General features: G+C 38.0%; 1 protein-coding gene and 1 long non-coding RNA gene across 4 annotated transcripts in view; one reads left to right on the top strand and one right to left on the bottom strand.

Annotated features, from left to right (window-relative positions):
- The first annotated feature begins 3,157 nt into the window (after positions 1-3,157).
- LOC106877393 (abl interactor 2) overlaps positions 3,158-16,475 on the top strand; it is a 57,569-nt gene continuing 44,251 nt past the window's right edge. Inside the window, exon 1 of one of the 2 annotated variants that reach the window (XM_052973895.1) lies at positions 3,158-3,305. The gene's annotated coding sequence lies outside the window, so the exon portion shown is untranslated. Of the gene's footprint in view, positions 3,306-15,454; positions 15,590-16,475 lie in introns of those variants that run through there. The other variant, XM_014926289.2, reaches the window with a different exon arrangement.
- The window catches only part of LOC128249673 (uncharacterized), a 9,119-nt gene continuing 5,502 nt past the window's right edge, over positions 12,859-16,475 (bottom strand). Inside the window, exons 1-2 of one of the 2 annotated variants that reach the window (XR_008265787.1) lie at positions 15,071-15,279; positions 12,859-13,011 (exon numbers count right to left, since the gene is read on the bottom strand). This is a non-coding gene — a long non-coding RNA (uncharacterized LOC128249673). Of the gene's footprint in view, positions 13,012-15,070; positions 15,280-16,475 lie in introns of those variants that run through there. The other variant, XR_008265788.1, reaches the window with a different exon arrangement.

The raw sequence follows: 16,475 nt of genomic DNA on the forward strand, positions 1-16,475 counted from the left end.
TAAACAAATAATAAATGAGTATATGCATATATACGTACAGGTGTGTGCATACCTACGTCTACCTGTATATATAGGTGCATATCTGGGTACAGGACATTGCAAACAAAACGTAGACAAGAAATAATAATAACCAGAGTACAGAAAACACACAGGCCACATAGAGAACATTTTCCTTCCGGAGGCTATGGTTGACACCAGTCACTCAAAGTGCCACGCGGAAGGCTCGAACACACAATTAAGGGTCTGCGAATCGAACTTCTTAAGCACTCATTCTTGCACCACTTAAGGCCAGCCACATATAACCGATTTGGAGCGGGAGAGTAGAAGGACGAGCGGCAATTATGAGGTGAAGAGGTCAGTGTATATTAGAGATATTTCCATGAATCTATGTCAGTATTAGAGAAGTATCTGATGTCTGTAACTAGAGCAGAAATAGCGACTGAGAAAAGTGGAGACGAAGCTTTAACTAGTCTCGTCTAGTTATTACCGCTTCAGTTATTTCAACTATGTCAAGCTTTGCTGAATCATGTACGTGCGTACGCACATGTACACACGCATGAATATTCACACACGCGCGCGCGCGCACACGACTGTATAATGATATATAATGATATATCATAATATTTATTCTTTTAATTTATGTTTCCTTCTACTATAAGCACAAAAGTACGGCTTCAGGAGTGGTTAGTCGATTACATCGACCCCAGTGCAATTTTTAAATTCAAACAAATGACCGAAAGATGATAAGCTAACCCAAGCAGAATCGAACCCGCAAATCAACTCTTACACAGCTTTTTGCACATCCGATTGGCCAAACGCTCACCCATCAATTTCAGTCAAATTTAGCTAATATATACTTAAACTGTCTAATTCTACATACAATATTTATAAACAAACCCGAAAGGCTTTGTAAGTTACGGAGAGAAAACAACTATGCAAAGCTACTATCAAAAACTCATACTATGAGTCTTTCATAGCTTTCTCTCTGTAACTTACAAAGCCTTTCAGGTTTGTTTATAAATATCATATGCAGTATTAAACAGTTTAAGTATGTATTAACTAAAATTAACTGAAATTGATGGGTGAGCGTTTGGCCAATCGGATGTGCAAGGAGCTGTGTCTCGAGTACTATTTGGGTACAAAGATAGACAGACAACAAATGTGGGGTTTAGATATAATGAAATGAAAGAGAATATATATATAAATGTATAGAAAGTATCCACAGTATAAAATAAGACAGTGAAGGGAAGCGTACATAATGTACAACAGTAAAAAAAAAATCAAATTTAAAAATAAATAAAAGGGAAAGAAAGATGATGATTGTGATGTGGCCCTCCTACACAGGAGGGCCTCAAGGGATAATCAAGGAACCCCACCGTTCAAAATCTTCCTGAACCTTAAGGGCAGGTGCCCACTCCAAATCTATTCTCCGACTCACAGAGTACCATCTACTCTTACCATTTTCGCTACACTCACCCACCTTTCAATAAATTCACTTGAGGACAGCACCTTCCTCTCCATCCTCACTTTCCTTTTCAAGTGAAACTGGAAAAAGTCCATAAGGGCTTTACCGAGGAGGAAAGTCTCTGTCTTCATGCCTTTCCGCCTCGTCCACCAGACCTCTTTCGCTACCGCCACTAGGCAATGGAAAACTGCCTTACTCGACCGATTAAAGGAAATCGTTGGGGTAATCCTCACTATGTCTATGGCCAGACATTAAAATCATTGAAAGGAGGAGAGAGTTATAAGTATCTAGGAATGTTAGAATCGGAGAGAGTACTAACTACAGAAATGGGCTGTAAATAATTGAGTAGTATCACTACTTTATTTCATTAAATTCGCCATTAACGGCGTTACATAGAGGGGATAAACAAAGACAAACAGACATAAAGTAGCTGCGGGCTGGACATGGACATTAATGAGATGAGGGTGATAAGGATGAAACAAATAATGAGAGAGATACCAACGCCCGCCGACTGATAACTCATCGAAAACATTGTTCCTTTTTTTCTTTAAAAAAAAAAGAACCTTATTTAGCTCACGATCTTACGATCGTGAGTTCGATTCTCGGCGGCGCGTTGTATCCTTGAGCAAAACACTTTATTTCACGTTGCTCCAGTTCACTCAGCTGGCAAAAATGAATAGTACATGTAAAAGCGGTGAGCCGGCAGAATCGTTAGATCCCCCTCCCCGGGCAGAATGCTTAGCAGCATTTCATCTGTCTTAATGTTCTGAGTTCAAATTCCGCCGAGGTTGACTTTGCCTTTCATTCTCTCGAGGGGTCGATGAAGTAAGTGCCAGTTGAGCACTAGGATCGATGTAACTGACTAACTACTACCCACCAAAATTTGGACCTTGTGCCGAGGGTAGAAAGGATTGTTATTGTTATTGCTGCTATTATTTCGTTAAATGTCGGCCAAAATACCTTACAGTATCTAGTTTACAGCTCTTTAGTCTTGAGTTCAAACTCTACCGCGGTCAACTTTGCTTTTCACATTTCCTGCGTCATTAAAATAAATTACTAGCCATATGACTAGATGACGATCTAATTGCCGTCGAGTATCCCTCCCCAATCAAAATTTTTTTGCCTCGCACTTATATGAGGAAATCGTTATTATAAATATTGTTCTTGTGTATGTGTTTGGTTGTGCGTGTGTGTGTGTGTGTATAAATACATGCATATATGTATGTGTGCTTGTATGTACATATGCATATATATATATATATATATATATATATATATATATATATATATATATATATATATATATATATATATATATATATATATATATACACACACAGACACATTTATGCATACATATGTATGTGTATGTGTGAACGCGTGTGTATATGCCTGAGCGAATGCCTAAGTATCTCTATTAGTTTATATGCGCGTGTAGATTACATATTTCCTATCCACTCCCATTGGCGTTCATTTTTGAAACATCCCAACAGACACACCTTTGTTACTGTCTGAAGCCTAGTTTCATGTTGTTGTTGTCTTATCTGCTCTCTGTTTGCCTCTCTTTCTGTCTTTCTCTCTGCTTCTCTCTATTTCTCCTTCTTTCTCCCCCTCTCTTTCTGTATCTCCCCCTCACAACACTTTTCATCTATATTTCTGTCAACAATTAATCCCTCTGTCTTTCATAATTAGCCCTACTTTCTTTGAGGCTTACCCAATTACTTTTTGCTTACTCCACTCTCTTTTATGACATTGGCCCACATTCTATAAAGTTTTTCCCCCCACTCTTACAGAGACAGTATTTACCAACGTTCTCGGAGTTTAGCCTACCATCTCTTAGGTAAGTCTATTCTCTTTCAAAATTATTAACAATGTTAATGAGATTTCTTCACAGCCTCTGGTCTCTGAGGTTGCTCTCTGACAGGTTTATGGTCGAGCCTGTGACAGTAGACACCTCCGGCGTTCTCGGACCCCGGACCATATCCCTGCTCATCGCTATCGGGGCCGAGATGGCTATCCACAAGTGCGAGCCTTGTAAGTCAGAGTGGCTGTTCCAGCGCATCTCCCTCGCCATCACCTTTTCCATCTTATCAGCTGGGATCACGAGGGGTCTGAATTGCCGAAAATCGAGGGAATGTAAGAATTTCGTAGCTTCATTCTCTGTTCTTTCTTCTTTCCTTTCTTTTTCTTTCGGTTTCATTGCGCGTACATTATTTAGAATTTCATTACACACTTAATCATCCGGTTGTAGAAGTTCTTTTTCCTCTTTCCATGGCCCTTCGAACTCTTAAATATTACATTTTTCCAAGCTGGTTAATCCCCTTCTTCCTTCCAAGATTAGCCCGATCTTTCGGAGACAACCTGCGGACGCCTATGACTATATTCATTCACCCATAACCTCCTAATTTCCATGATTAACTGCAAACTGTTGAACTATGTCGCTGTCTTGTAGTAGAGTTCGTGGTGTCATCACTGATAGCATATAACTGATATTACGGTTAGCCCTCTGTTTCACTGTTTAATGTTGTTGTTGTTGTAGTGGTGGTGGTGGTGGTGGCGGCTGCTGTCGTTGTGATGATGTTGTTGATGTTAGCCCTGGTCAGCTCTGATTAAGCAGACTTATAATGAAAGACGTTCCAATCATGATCATCCATTCGACACAATGTATCTTGGACGATAGAACCCGATATGTAATTCTTCTTTTTCTAAGATAGCAGAATAATTTTGAGGAAGATTTGGCTATTGTTTCTGGTATTCCTACAGATGTGTACCCCATACTTTGTTTCCACATAACCTCTAGAAAAATGGATATTTAAGAAAAAAATTGTTTACGAATACGCTTCGGATGATATATTTTCTGATTATATTGGAATTTATTGTAAAAAAGTTTTTCTGTGGGTGGGAAGAGGAGTTTCGGATAATTCACACGGGTTGGCTTTGTTTCCTCATAACTTTCAGAAATATTTTTTTTTATTCTTGTATTCTTTTACTTGTTTCATTCATTTGACTGCGACTATGCTGGAGCACTGCAGTAAAGGATTTTAGTCGAAGAAATTGACCCCAGGACTTATTCTCTGTTAGCCTGTTAATTATTCTATCGGTCTCTTACGGGAGATCTAAACACACCAGCATCGGTTGTCAAGTGATGTGGGATGGAGACAAACACAGACGCATACACACAAATATATATATATATATATATATATATATATATATATATATATATATACGTTGTTACTATGTATGTGTACGAGCCCACCACATTAAAAAAAAATTAGTTCCCAATGCAATAGTAGTCAATACACGCTGAAAGATGTTTATAAAAAATTTCATTAACATAAAATTACCCATTTTTCTGAAAGTTATGAGTAAAGGAAGTCGTCGCGTGTGAATTTTCTGAAACTCCTCACCCAACTCACGGAAAATAGTTTTCACTACATATTCCGATATAATCAGATTCTACACTCTCTGAAGCATATTCGTAGAAAATTTCATTAAAAGCTATCCATTTTACTGGGAGTTATGAGGCAACAAAGTCATGGCGGGGTGGGGGGTACACATCCGTAAGAATGCCCTGTTTCTAGAATTATGGACTACCATTGTAGAGGTTCCTTATTTGACTCAAGTATGCAACGTAGAGGTTCAGAGTTCACACTACAGCAAGATGAAATCTTGGAAACTATATTATATCACCTGTTTACAGAGGAGGTCAATTAGGACAGGTCGACGTGACTTAATAAATCACCGATAAAATGTTCTCACCTTTTCTTTCTTCCCCACCTCTTCCTCTGTGTCTTTCTGCCTGCTTATCTATCTATCTATCTATCTATCTATCTATCTATCTGTCTGTCTAAATGTCTGCCTTTATACATGTGTATACTTACATTAGTCGTGTGTGTGTGTGTGTGTGTGTGTGTGTGTGTGTGTGTGTGCGTGCATTTGTGTGTGTGTGCATGTGGCTTTATGTACAGTCATACATACAGTGAAATATTAAACTGATGGATGTAAGTAGGGTATCAAAAGCAGAGCCCGTGATCTAAACGAATTTGTACGCTGAGTAAGTGCTATTGTTTGGTCGTCCGTTTGGTTCCAAGTTCACAGCTGAAGCTGGATTTAGGGATACGTATTAGGGTTCCGTTATAGCAAGTATACATTATATTAGAGGAAAAATCAAAACGAAGGCAGAACGAGTATCTCAAGTCATTTACAATAATTTAATTAGGGTAAGGTGAATTTGAAATCTTACAGCCATTTCTGGGATAACCCAAGTGGTAGGTTAGCATGTCCACGCACTGGGTACTCCGTCGTCAGAGACAAGGTATGATTCACAGTTTATAAGGAATAAAATAGAAGAATAAAGGAATTTTTTTCCTTATAAACTGCGAATATATATATAAACTGCGAATATATATATAAACTGCGAATCTATTATTCTTTGTAAGCTGTAAATTTTCCCCATCTAAAATATTCCTACCTTGTCTCTGATGACGGTATACCCAGTGCATGGACATGCTAACCTACCACTTGGGTTATCCCAGAAATGGGTGTAAGACTTCAAATTCACTTTCACCCTAATTAAATTATTCTAAATGACTTGAGATACTCGTTCTGCCTTGGTTTAGCTTTTTCCTCAAATACAATGTGTGTGTGTGTGTGTGTGTGTGTGAAGACGCATGGCATGGTGGTTAGGGAGTTGCACTCACGATCGTGAGTTCGTGGTTACAATTCCTAGTGTGCTGTTAGGTTGTGTTCTTGAGCAAAACACTTCATCTCACGTTGCTCTGCACGTGTTCAGGCAACGTCGATTTGATGGAGAAAGGGAGTTAATGCACAGCACTTGCATTTGATCACTATGAACAAATCAAGGTCGTTTAGTAAAAAAAGCTGAATACGTAGTTTTCGGCGGGTGAGTCCGTCATATATATATATATATATACACACACACACAGTAATCTCTCGCGGGTGTTAAGTCCCAAACCACCCGCGATAGGTGAAAATTCACGAAGTAGAAACAGTACTCTCGTGTATATTTTTTTTTACTATTTTTATAATTTGTATATATTTATTTTATTATTTTTATATATTTAAGCTTTTATAAACTCTCTCCACACTCTTAGGAGTACCCGGGTCTTCTTTTTTTTGTTTTTGCATGTCGCAGAGTCTCACCTTTTCTGCGCTTAGGTTCACTGCCAGAAGCCTTAGAAGGTGCAGAACGTTTGAGCAACATCGTACGGCTTGAAATAAACCCACAATTTTTCACACAAATGCAAAACAACAGCATACACTCGTCTCCCGAGTTTCGTTTTCCATACAGTATGTGCGATTCTTTGTTTACTCCTCTGCGGTTCACTACGTATTTATCTTTTAATATATCTTAATTGATGATTTATACAGTACAGTACTGTATTTTTATTTATTAATTTATCAACTTTTAGGTGTGAAAATGCTTATTTTACCACAGAAATAATTAAAAAATTTTTAAATATAAATACCTATCGCCACAGAAATCCGCGATATACTGAGGAGTCCGCGAAATAAATTTACATATAATAGCCAGAAAAATCTGCAATGTACTGAGGGTGCGATAAGTGAGCCGCGATATGGCGAGTGATTACTCTATATGAAAGTAATAATTTAAATGAGAAAAGAAGTCAAATTGACATTACAGTTCTTTCTGTAAATGGACAATATTTTTATTCCATATCTCATAGAATGTTATGTAATTATGTAATTCACAAAATTTTATGTTATACAAGACATAATATATGGAAATATGTAATAATTTTTTAGTCCATTCACATCCTCAGATGTCATATTTGAAAGTATCATCGACCAAATGAATATTGGGATGATTAATAGCCAAGATTATAATTATCATCACTTCAATCTGTGTGCGTGTGTGTGTGTGTGTGTGTGTGTGTGTGTGTGTGTGTGCATGTATATATATATATATATATATATATATATATAGGTGTGTGTATGTATATGTATCGACATAAATTCACATATACACACACTCAAGTGGCACAGTTTATAAACGGAGAAGGAGAATAATAATATCAAAATTCTATGCTGTTCATGTACTTATTTACACTGTCGATGTTAGTCACAGCACAAGTAGCAGTTTCTCTTTGTGGTGCTTTTGTATATTGTCATAGTTAAGTAAATACAGAGATAAATAGATTTATTGTCAAAGTAAAATAAATACAGATATTGTTATAGTTAAGTAGATACAGAACGATATTGTATTGAGTGAAGTAAGCGTTACTATATGTTTTGGAGCGAACACGATCATTTCCTCAGTTTATGAAGAACATATACACACACTGCAAGGAGATATAAACACTGAATAAGGATTTAACTATATTATATACAAGTTGCATGCATACGTATGTTTGTTTGTTTGTTTGTTTGTTTGTATGTATGTATGTATGTATGTATGTATGTGTGTATGAATGTATATATGCATGCATATATATGTATGTCTGTGCATGTATATATTAGCATATTAATATGCTAACTTTTTGTTTTTGCACGTACCTGCTGTGTGCCTCACACTTACTTCAAAGAAGTGGCAAAGCGAGAGAGAAGACGACAGAGAGGAAGTAAGAGAGAAAGAGAGAGAGAGACATGTTATGTTGTGGAAATCAGCTGTCCCCTGGACATGAATGTGGTTAGAAAAATACAAGAAAAAGAGGACATCTATGTGTGTGTTTGTGTGTATGTGTGTGTGTGTGAGAGAGAGAGAGAGAGAGAGAGAGAGAGGGAGGGAGAGAGAGAGAGAAAGAGAGAGAAAGAAAGAGAGATAAAGAGAGAGAGAGAGAGGGAAAGAGAGAGAGAGAAAGTGAGAGAGACGATAGATACATAAATCCGAAGAAAAGTTCATATATATATAGACACAGCAAATATTGGCTGTCAGTTTCACTTTTCATTACCACACGAGGATAAAATTAACTCACAAATGGCTGAGTACTTCACAGACATGCATAACATTAACGTAGTTCTCAGAGAGATTCAGCCTCATACAGAATATGACAAGGCTCGCCCCTTTGAATTACAGCTACAACTCTAGACATATATATATATATATATATATATATATATATATGAATGCATTTGTGTGTGTATATAGCATAGGTTAGTTAAAACATGTTTGCAATAATAAGTGTTGTGTGGTGGAAATAAACGCAATTACCAAACTTTCATTCATAAATCCATTTATTATTTCGTTCTTTTGCATTTCAATTTGTATATTTGTACCTAGAAATTTTTTTAACAACTGCACACCAGAAGAAATGGAAAAACGAGTAATTTTATCTCCTGAAAGTTCTGACTGTCTTGCAATAAATGAAAAAGTTCTTAATATTATACCAGAGGCACTTAAAGCGTACTTAAGCACACATTCACTGTCCTGTAATAATGAAGAGGAGGTTCAGAACTATGCATTTGAATTCATAAACTCACTCACTCCATCCGGTATGCCTCCTCATCGCCTCAACTGAAAAGTAAGGGTTCTTGTAATGCTGCTAAGAAATCTTTCGATCAGTCAAGGATTATGTAATGGAACTCGCATGAAAGTGAAGAAACTTGTGTAGATGCATCATTGGTAACAGGCTCCAACAGAGGTCGTACAGTTCTAATTTCCAGAATTAAACTGAGCCCAAGTGAATCAAATATTCCATTCACACTAAACAGACTTCAGTTTCCACTTCAACTTACATATTCACTGACAATTAATAAGGCTCGGGCAAACATTTGAAAAAGCCTCAACTGGTATTTTCTCATGGCCAATTATATGTCGCATTTTCAAGAGCACGAGCTATGAACAATATCAAAGTAAGAGTTATGTCACTCAATTGGGATAACAGACAAGGCCAAAAACGTGGTGTGACATGCACACAAAATATTGTCTACCATGAAGTACTGTGAGGAAGACCACCGCACCAGCCAGCATCACCACCACACCAGCCGCTCCATCATTGCACATCCACGTTAAATCTTTAAGGTCAGGCAACCAGTTAGGGGCCTGCTGGATCTCTTTCGGCATATCAGCAAACCACAAAATCGCACCAACCAGCTTTACCACTACCACCAAGCCCGTCATATTTATGTATGTATGTATGTGTGTATGTATGTATGTATGTATGTATGTTTGTGTGTGTGTGTGTGTGTTTGTGCCTGTGTTTGTTTGTGCCTGTGTTTGTTCCACCACCACTATTGCTTGACAAGCGATGTTGGTGCGTTTGCGTCCCTGTAATTTAGCTGTTCAGAAGAAGAAAGTGATAGAATAAGCACCAGGCTTATAGGCAATAAGTCCAGGGGTCAATTTCTTCGACTAAAAGGTGGTGTTCCAGCATGGCCACCGTCAAATGACTGAAACAAATAAAAGGATAGCAGAAAAACGTTCCGTACCCCTAAACCAAGAAGGTTCTTTGAGTATGTACGATGTATTTTAAGGTTAAATAGTAATTCCATTTATGTTCGTGTAACTGAGATATTTTGGCTGGATTATATAGTCATTGGTGTTACATTACTTTCTATATTCTGTAACTGTCACAGTATACTTTTCTTGTCATAAAATTTTTGCGGGGAGAGTGCCAGTTGATTAAGATCAACTCCAGTACATAACTCGCAGTTTTCTTTTTTGTTCTATAAGAATGCACATGAACTTCTAAATACTGGTTATATGTCATACAATACACAATTTATATTTTAATCGCACTATACACACACACACGCACAGACGCGCACGCACGTACACACACGCACACACACATGCACACACACACGCACACGCATGCACATACACGCACAGGTATATGTACGCATGTATATACACACATATTTACATACATACATAGCTTTACACACACATATGATATATGTCTATCTATCTATCTATCTATCTATATCCATATCTGTAAATATATATATATATATATATATATATATATATACACACACATACATATAAATACACACACACACACTAATGTTACCTGTCATATGACGGAGAACTTTGGAAGTATATTTGATAACAAATAAATTATAATTATTGTATATATGCCATAGTTCCTGATATTACACATGGTGGAAAAAGTGTTTTAGCATCATTGTGTTAATTGTATTAATATATTCATTTGGAACAGCTTACAATAAGTTCTTAAGTTAGTGAATACCCTGGTGATTTAGAACCAATAAAGAAAGTTACTTATAGTAAGCCTTTATAGTTATGTGCGCTCCTCTCACGTAGATCAATATATATTTACAAATGCAATGCTTTTACACATCGTCAGCCTCGCGTCCTGGGATCACCGGGTGTTTCGGCCCTTAAGGGCCTTAAACATACACAACCACCCAGGCGACGTTTTCTAGGTTAATCAAGTCTAGGCCTGTGCCCAAGAGATATTCTTCTGTTTCTCAAAAAGCGAAGATGTTAAAATAATGACTGTTAAGACAACACCGTTAAGACGACTCTCATCTACAAAGCCAAGCAACCAAGAAACACGCATGAGCAAGCTCTACAGCTTCGCATTCAGGCCGGTGTTATTTTGGAATTTCCTTCTTCTAGTGAGATGTCTGAGCAAAGACTAGGAGTCTCACTTAGCTGTTGGATGGCTGCTGACTCTTATGAGTTCATTTGTGCTTTAACAGATTTTGTTTTTCTTTGTGCAGGATGTCCATCGAAAACCGCCCACCTTTCCAAGGTGTGGTAGGGTTGCCGGTTTAGTCGCCAACGGCCCGACCATGCGACAAATTATACTGAGTTGCATGTTACCAGTAGCATTAACAGTGGCCTTACATATCGTACATACATACATACATACATACATACATACATACATGCTTACATAGAAGATAGTGCATAAGTACTTAGTATGAAAGACGCAAGCCATAGAAGGAATAGATCATATGAAAATCTTGGAATGGAGTGTCAACAAACTTATGGCATACCATTTTTAACGCTACCTCCGTGCAATTTAAGCGCAAGAAATACCCACCGAGAACCTGCAGCATAAATCACAAAAAGAAAAATGGACAGACAACAAATGTAGGCATTGCAAAACCAAAACTAAAATTGAAGACATCAGCCACATTATTGTCAACTGCATTAGAATATCTTCTAGATATTTTCTTTCCATGAGGCATGATGCGGTGGCCAGAATAGCCTAGAACAGTACAAGAAAGAAGAAAAGTACCAGTAAACGAAGTTGGTTATATTGAGACCGATGGGTAAAAAAATATTGGTGGAAGTTAAGAATTAAAACAGTCACCAGGTTAAAATACAACAAACTAGATATTGTTGCATAGGACCACAAAAAAACATCCTTTGTTTTGAAAATCAGTTGCCTTGTGACACCAATGTTGTCAGAAAAATACAGGAAAAAGAAAATATCCATAGATCATTGGTAAGGAGTTTTCAAATCCAGAAATCAAGATACACTGTCAGTTTCGTACTTATTACTATTGTAGAGACAGTATTCATATTAACGTACCTGGAAGAAAGTATGGCTCACCCTGGGTTCTTGGAGAAATAATGTAACTTCTTAATTCATATCCTACAATGATCACAATATATGGGGCAGTAAAATTCTGCAAGACCTCCTTAAGATTTAATGGATATTGAACAAAACGAGATGCTTTCCGTCACAACCTTGCTACCAAGCAGCTGGCCGGTCAAAATTAACTCTAAATTAAAAAGAGAAAACAAGAAAAACATGCACATGCATACGTGCATACACACATACATATATACATGCATGCGACCATGCATATATACAGACATACTCAGGCATACATACATCATACATGCATATATATACATACAAAGTACGTGCATACATATATACATACATGTATACATACACACATGCATACATACGTGCATATATGCCTGCGTGCATTAATTCATACACATACATCCATGCATACGTGTTTATACACATGCATGCATACGTAAACACATACATTTATCGATACATACATACATACATACATACATACATACATACATACATACATACATACATACATACATACACGTACATACGCGTGTCCATGGAATCTAATGCCAGAATCTTGTGTATAAAATATATGCAGCCTGTCTTTACCGATTCCTTCAAGATCTCTGAGATAGTAATAATACCATCGCAACAGGACGAACAGCCGGAAAGAAAGAAGTTTGGGGACGTACTGAATAAAACTTAACAAAACTGTAACGTCAGAGGTGTAGCGGCATCAAAAAAAAAAAAAAAAAAGGTCAATCTGGATGGTTTATCAGAAAACGTTCGATTCTGTGCCTCATTCGTGGATTCTAGGGTCCGTACCTCTTACTAAAATTCTAAATACTGTTACCAAGGTCAAAGACAAATGAAATCTGTTCTGAAGTTAGATGCAGGAAATGATTCTTTTATTATCTCCGACAAAAAAGAAAAAAAAATACAGTACCACAGAGGTATGTTTCAGGGTTACAGTCTGAAGGATGTGCGATTAGTCCACAGGAAGAGAGAAACACCAGCTTAACACATTACTTCTTTGTGGATTATCTGAAAATATATGCAAAGAATATAGCTCGCAAGAAGTAAAAATTTGGCCTAATTACGACATTCTCAGAACAGTAGATAAATGTCCTTACATGATTTTACCAACATTCAGGGAATTCGATTGGACGCATATTCATGTTAGAACCTGTTAATTGCGAGCCGATAGCAGGGATTTCTACATCAACAGTAATGTAGATTGCCTTTAGTTAAAACGGAAACAAGGCGGCAAAAGCTCAACGTCAATCCAAGCAATGCCGCATCATATCCCTTCACCACCTACTATTTACTACTAAACGTCGAAGTTCTGTCATAGATTGAACCTGCATACGAGACTGATAACATCATGAGGATAGGAAAGGAGTTGTTCAGACTGATAACTAAGGATATATACATCCAGAGAGGTTGCATAACTCTACAACACTAGGTCATCAAAAGAGAGGCTGTATATTTACAAGCAAAAGGCCATGCAAAACTACTGTTCCAGAAGGCCAGAAAGTGACGGCAACATCGACGACGGTAGTACTCTATTCTGGACTGACAATCAAGATATTAGTTTCAAATTTTGGCACAAGGCCAACAAATTCGGGCAAGTGAGCAAGTCGATTACATTTTATTTTATCAATCTCGAAATGATGAAAGGCAAAGTCAACCCCGATAGAATTTGAACTCAGAACGTCAAGACGGACGAAATGCCGCTAAGCATTTTGCCCGGGGTGCTAACGATTCAGCCAGCTCACCGCTTTCTGATAAACAAGATATTAGCTCTCATTCTGAAATGTGCTTTTGTAATACTGGAGCAGGAAATAGTTACAAAATGCTTGATGCGCAAAAGGAATAGCGAGGCAGATAAACCAGAGAACTACGAAAACAGATGCAGGCTTTACAGAATCAATACAGAATATGACACCTACATTATAAGTAGCCACCCGAAAATAGTATTACCTATGAGACATGTTGCCTTGGCTAGAATATTGTACATTGAAATCTGTGGAAAGGCTATTAGAAACTACAGTGATGTGGAGGGCACAAACACTCTTAATTTGAAAGAATTGATGGAGTGTTCCTGTCAAAACTTCAATAAAATACAAGCCAAACAGACCAGACATTACGATCGGGAGTTAAAAAAGAAACTATGCACAGTAGTTGCAACCATTTACCCAGCAGATTCTTTTGTCTTTTTTTATTCTTTTACTTATTCCAGTCATTAGACTGTAGCCATGCTGGGGCACCGCCTTGAAGAATTTTTAGTCGAAGGAATCGACCCCCCCCCCATCCAGTACTTATCTTTTTAAAGCCTTGTACTTGTTTGATCGTTCTCTTTTGCCGAACCGTTGGTTACGCGGACATAAACACTAACCAACAGTGCTTGTCAAGCGGTGATGGAGGATGAACACAGACACAAAACACAGGCTCACACACACACATACACATACGATGAACTTCTTTCAGTTTCAGTCTACCAAATCCACTCACAAGGTTTTGGTCGACCCGAGGCTATAGTAAAAGATACTTGCCCAACATGCCATGCAGTGAGACTGAACACGGAACTACGTGGTTGGTAAGCAAGCTTCTTATCACACCGCCACGCCTGTCAACATGGTGAAAAAGAAAACATCTTTGTTGAACTGATGAGAAATCTGTAATTACACTATCAGGATGATAGCTTTAGGTTTCCCTCAATAATTATTGGAGCACTTAGTTACATGCTTAACTGCCAAGCTTAGCTTTGAGAAAACAGAAAGAACACGCCTAATCTGATTACAGCTACCAGCGGTCAAAGGTACTGTCAAAACATGTAAAACATTCATGAAGTGAAGCATCTAACAAAATCTGAATTTGCAATGACAGCCATACTTACGTCCATATGTTACATGTGCACATACATTTGTCTGTACATAGACGTGTACATACATACATACATACATACACATACATACATACAAACATACATACATACAAACATACATACATACATACATACATACATGCATACATACATACGTGCGTACGTACATACGTACATGTATGAATGTATATAGACACATATAGATATAGGACTAACCTGTTTGATGTCGTCAAAATTCCAATGAAAGAATCTTACTTCTAAGTTGGAAACCCGCTTTTCTCCATTGGTCATAAATTCGAAAACAATGAAATTATGAAATGAATAACGCTTCGACGCCATCTTGTTACCTTGTTTCCATGGTTACTTGCTGTCCGTTTCCTTTCGCCATATCACCATTACTGCCTCATCGTTCATACCGACAGTCCACTACGCCCCGGGAACATTTATGTGGCTACCCAACTTACTAGAAAAAACAGCAATATGTTCCTCAAAGTACATCCTTTAGAAAAAGGGTTCGTTAGATAACATAAGGCGATCCGTCCTTGGTAAAAAGAAAACGTAATGGTCACGGCTGGAATGTTTCTGATTACAGGTCAGCTTTAGTAAGGTTGAGCTGGGATTAAACAACAACAACAATAACAACATCCGTTCCAGTTCGCTGCCATTCTACCATGCATCATTGCTTCCTCTTCGTTGATGTTGAAATGACCTGGTTTCTTGCTGCCAATCTTTCAGGTGAGAATTTCTCAACAGGTGAGAGTTACTAAGTGGCTTGACTGACGTAGAAGTATATGAGTGGTGGTGGTGGTTGTGGTTGTGGTGGTGGTGGTGGTTGTGGTTGTGGTGGTGGTGATGATTGTGGTTGTAGTGGTGGTGGTGGTTTTAGTGGTTGTGAGGGTGGAGATGGTGGTAGTGATTGTGGTATGGCGGTGATGCGATGGTTGCGGTGGTAGTGGTTGGTGTAGAGGTGGTAATATGGTGGAGATGGTTGCATTTGTGGTGAAGGTGATGGTGATAGTAACAGTGGTGGTGGTGTCATTGGTGGTGCGGTGTTGGTGGTGGTAATGGTGATAATGCGGTGTGGTTAGTGATGAGATGTCGGTGCGTTGGAGGTAGTGGTGGTAGTTTGTGGTAACGGTGTACTGGATGGTATGATTGTGATGATGAGAATCGTGATGAAGATGAGGAGCGGTGCGGTTTGTGGTAGAAGATATGCGCAGGTTTGTAATGTATATACGCATACATGCTCACCTACAATCGCACATACATACACACACGAGGATATAACATTACAATGCTTAAAATTGATCCACATCATGATTTAAAACTACTAACACAAACAAAAAACTGTTGACCATTTGCAATGCTGGCTGAGTGTGCATAAGTGTGTGTGCAAGTGTAAATACACACACAGAGAAACAAATATACACATACATGTATACATGTACACACACACGTATATATATATATATATATATATATATATATATATATATATCAGTAGCGAAGAGTGACTAGGAAACTAGGGCATGCAGTCTTCTCCGCCACTGTGGTGGTGTTGGTGTTGGTGGCAGTGTAGTTCCGAGTGTCCCACCCTCCCCTTTTTCGTGAAAAGTGTAGC

This window comes from Octopus bimaculoides, chromosome 17, assembly GCF_001194135.2.
Source record: "Octopus bimaculoides isolate UCB-OBI-ISO-001 chromosome 17, ASM119413v2, whole genome shotgun sequence".
In the NCBI taxonomy this organism is placed as follows: Eukaryota; Metazoa; Mollusca; class Cephalopoda; order Octopoda; family Octopodidae; genus Octopus; species Octopus bimaculoides.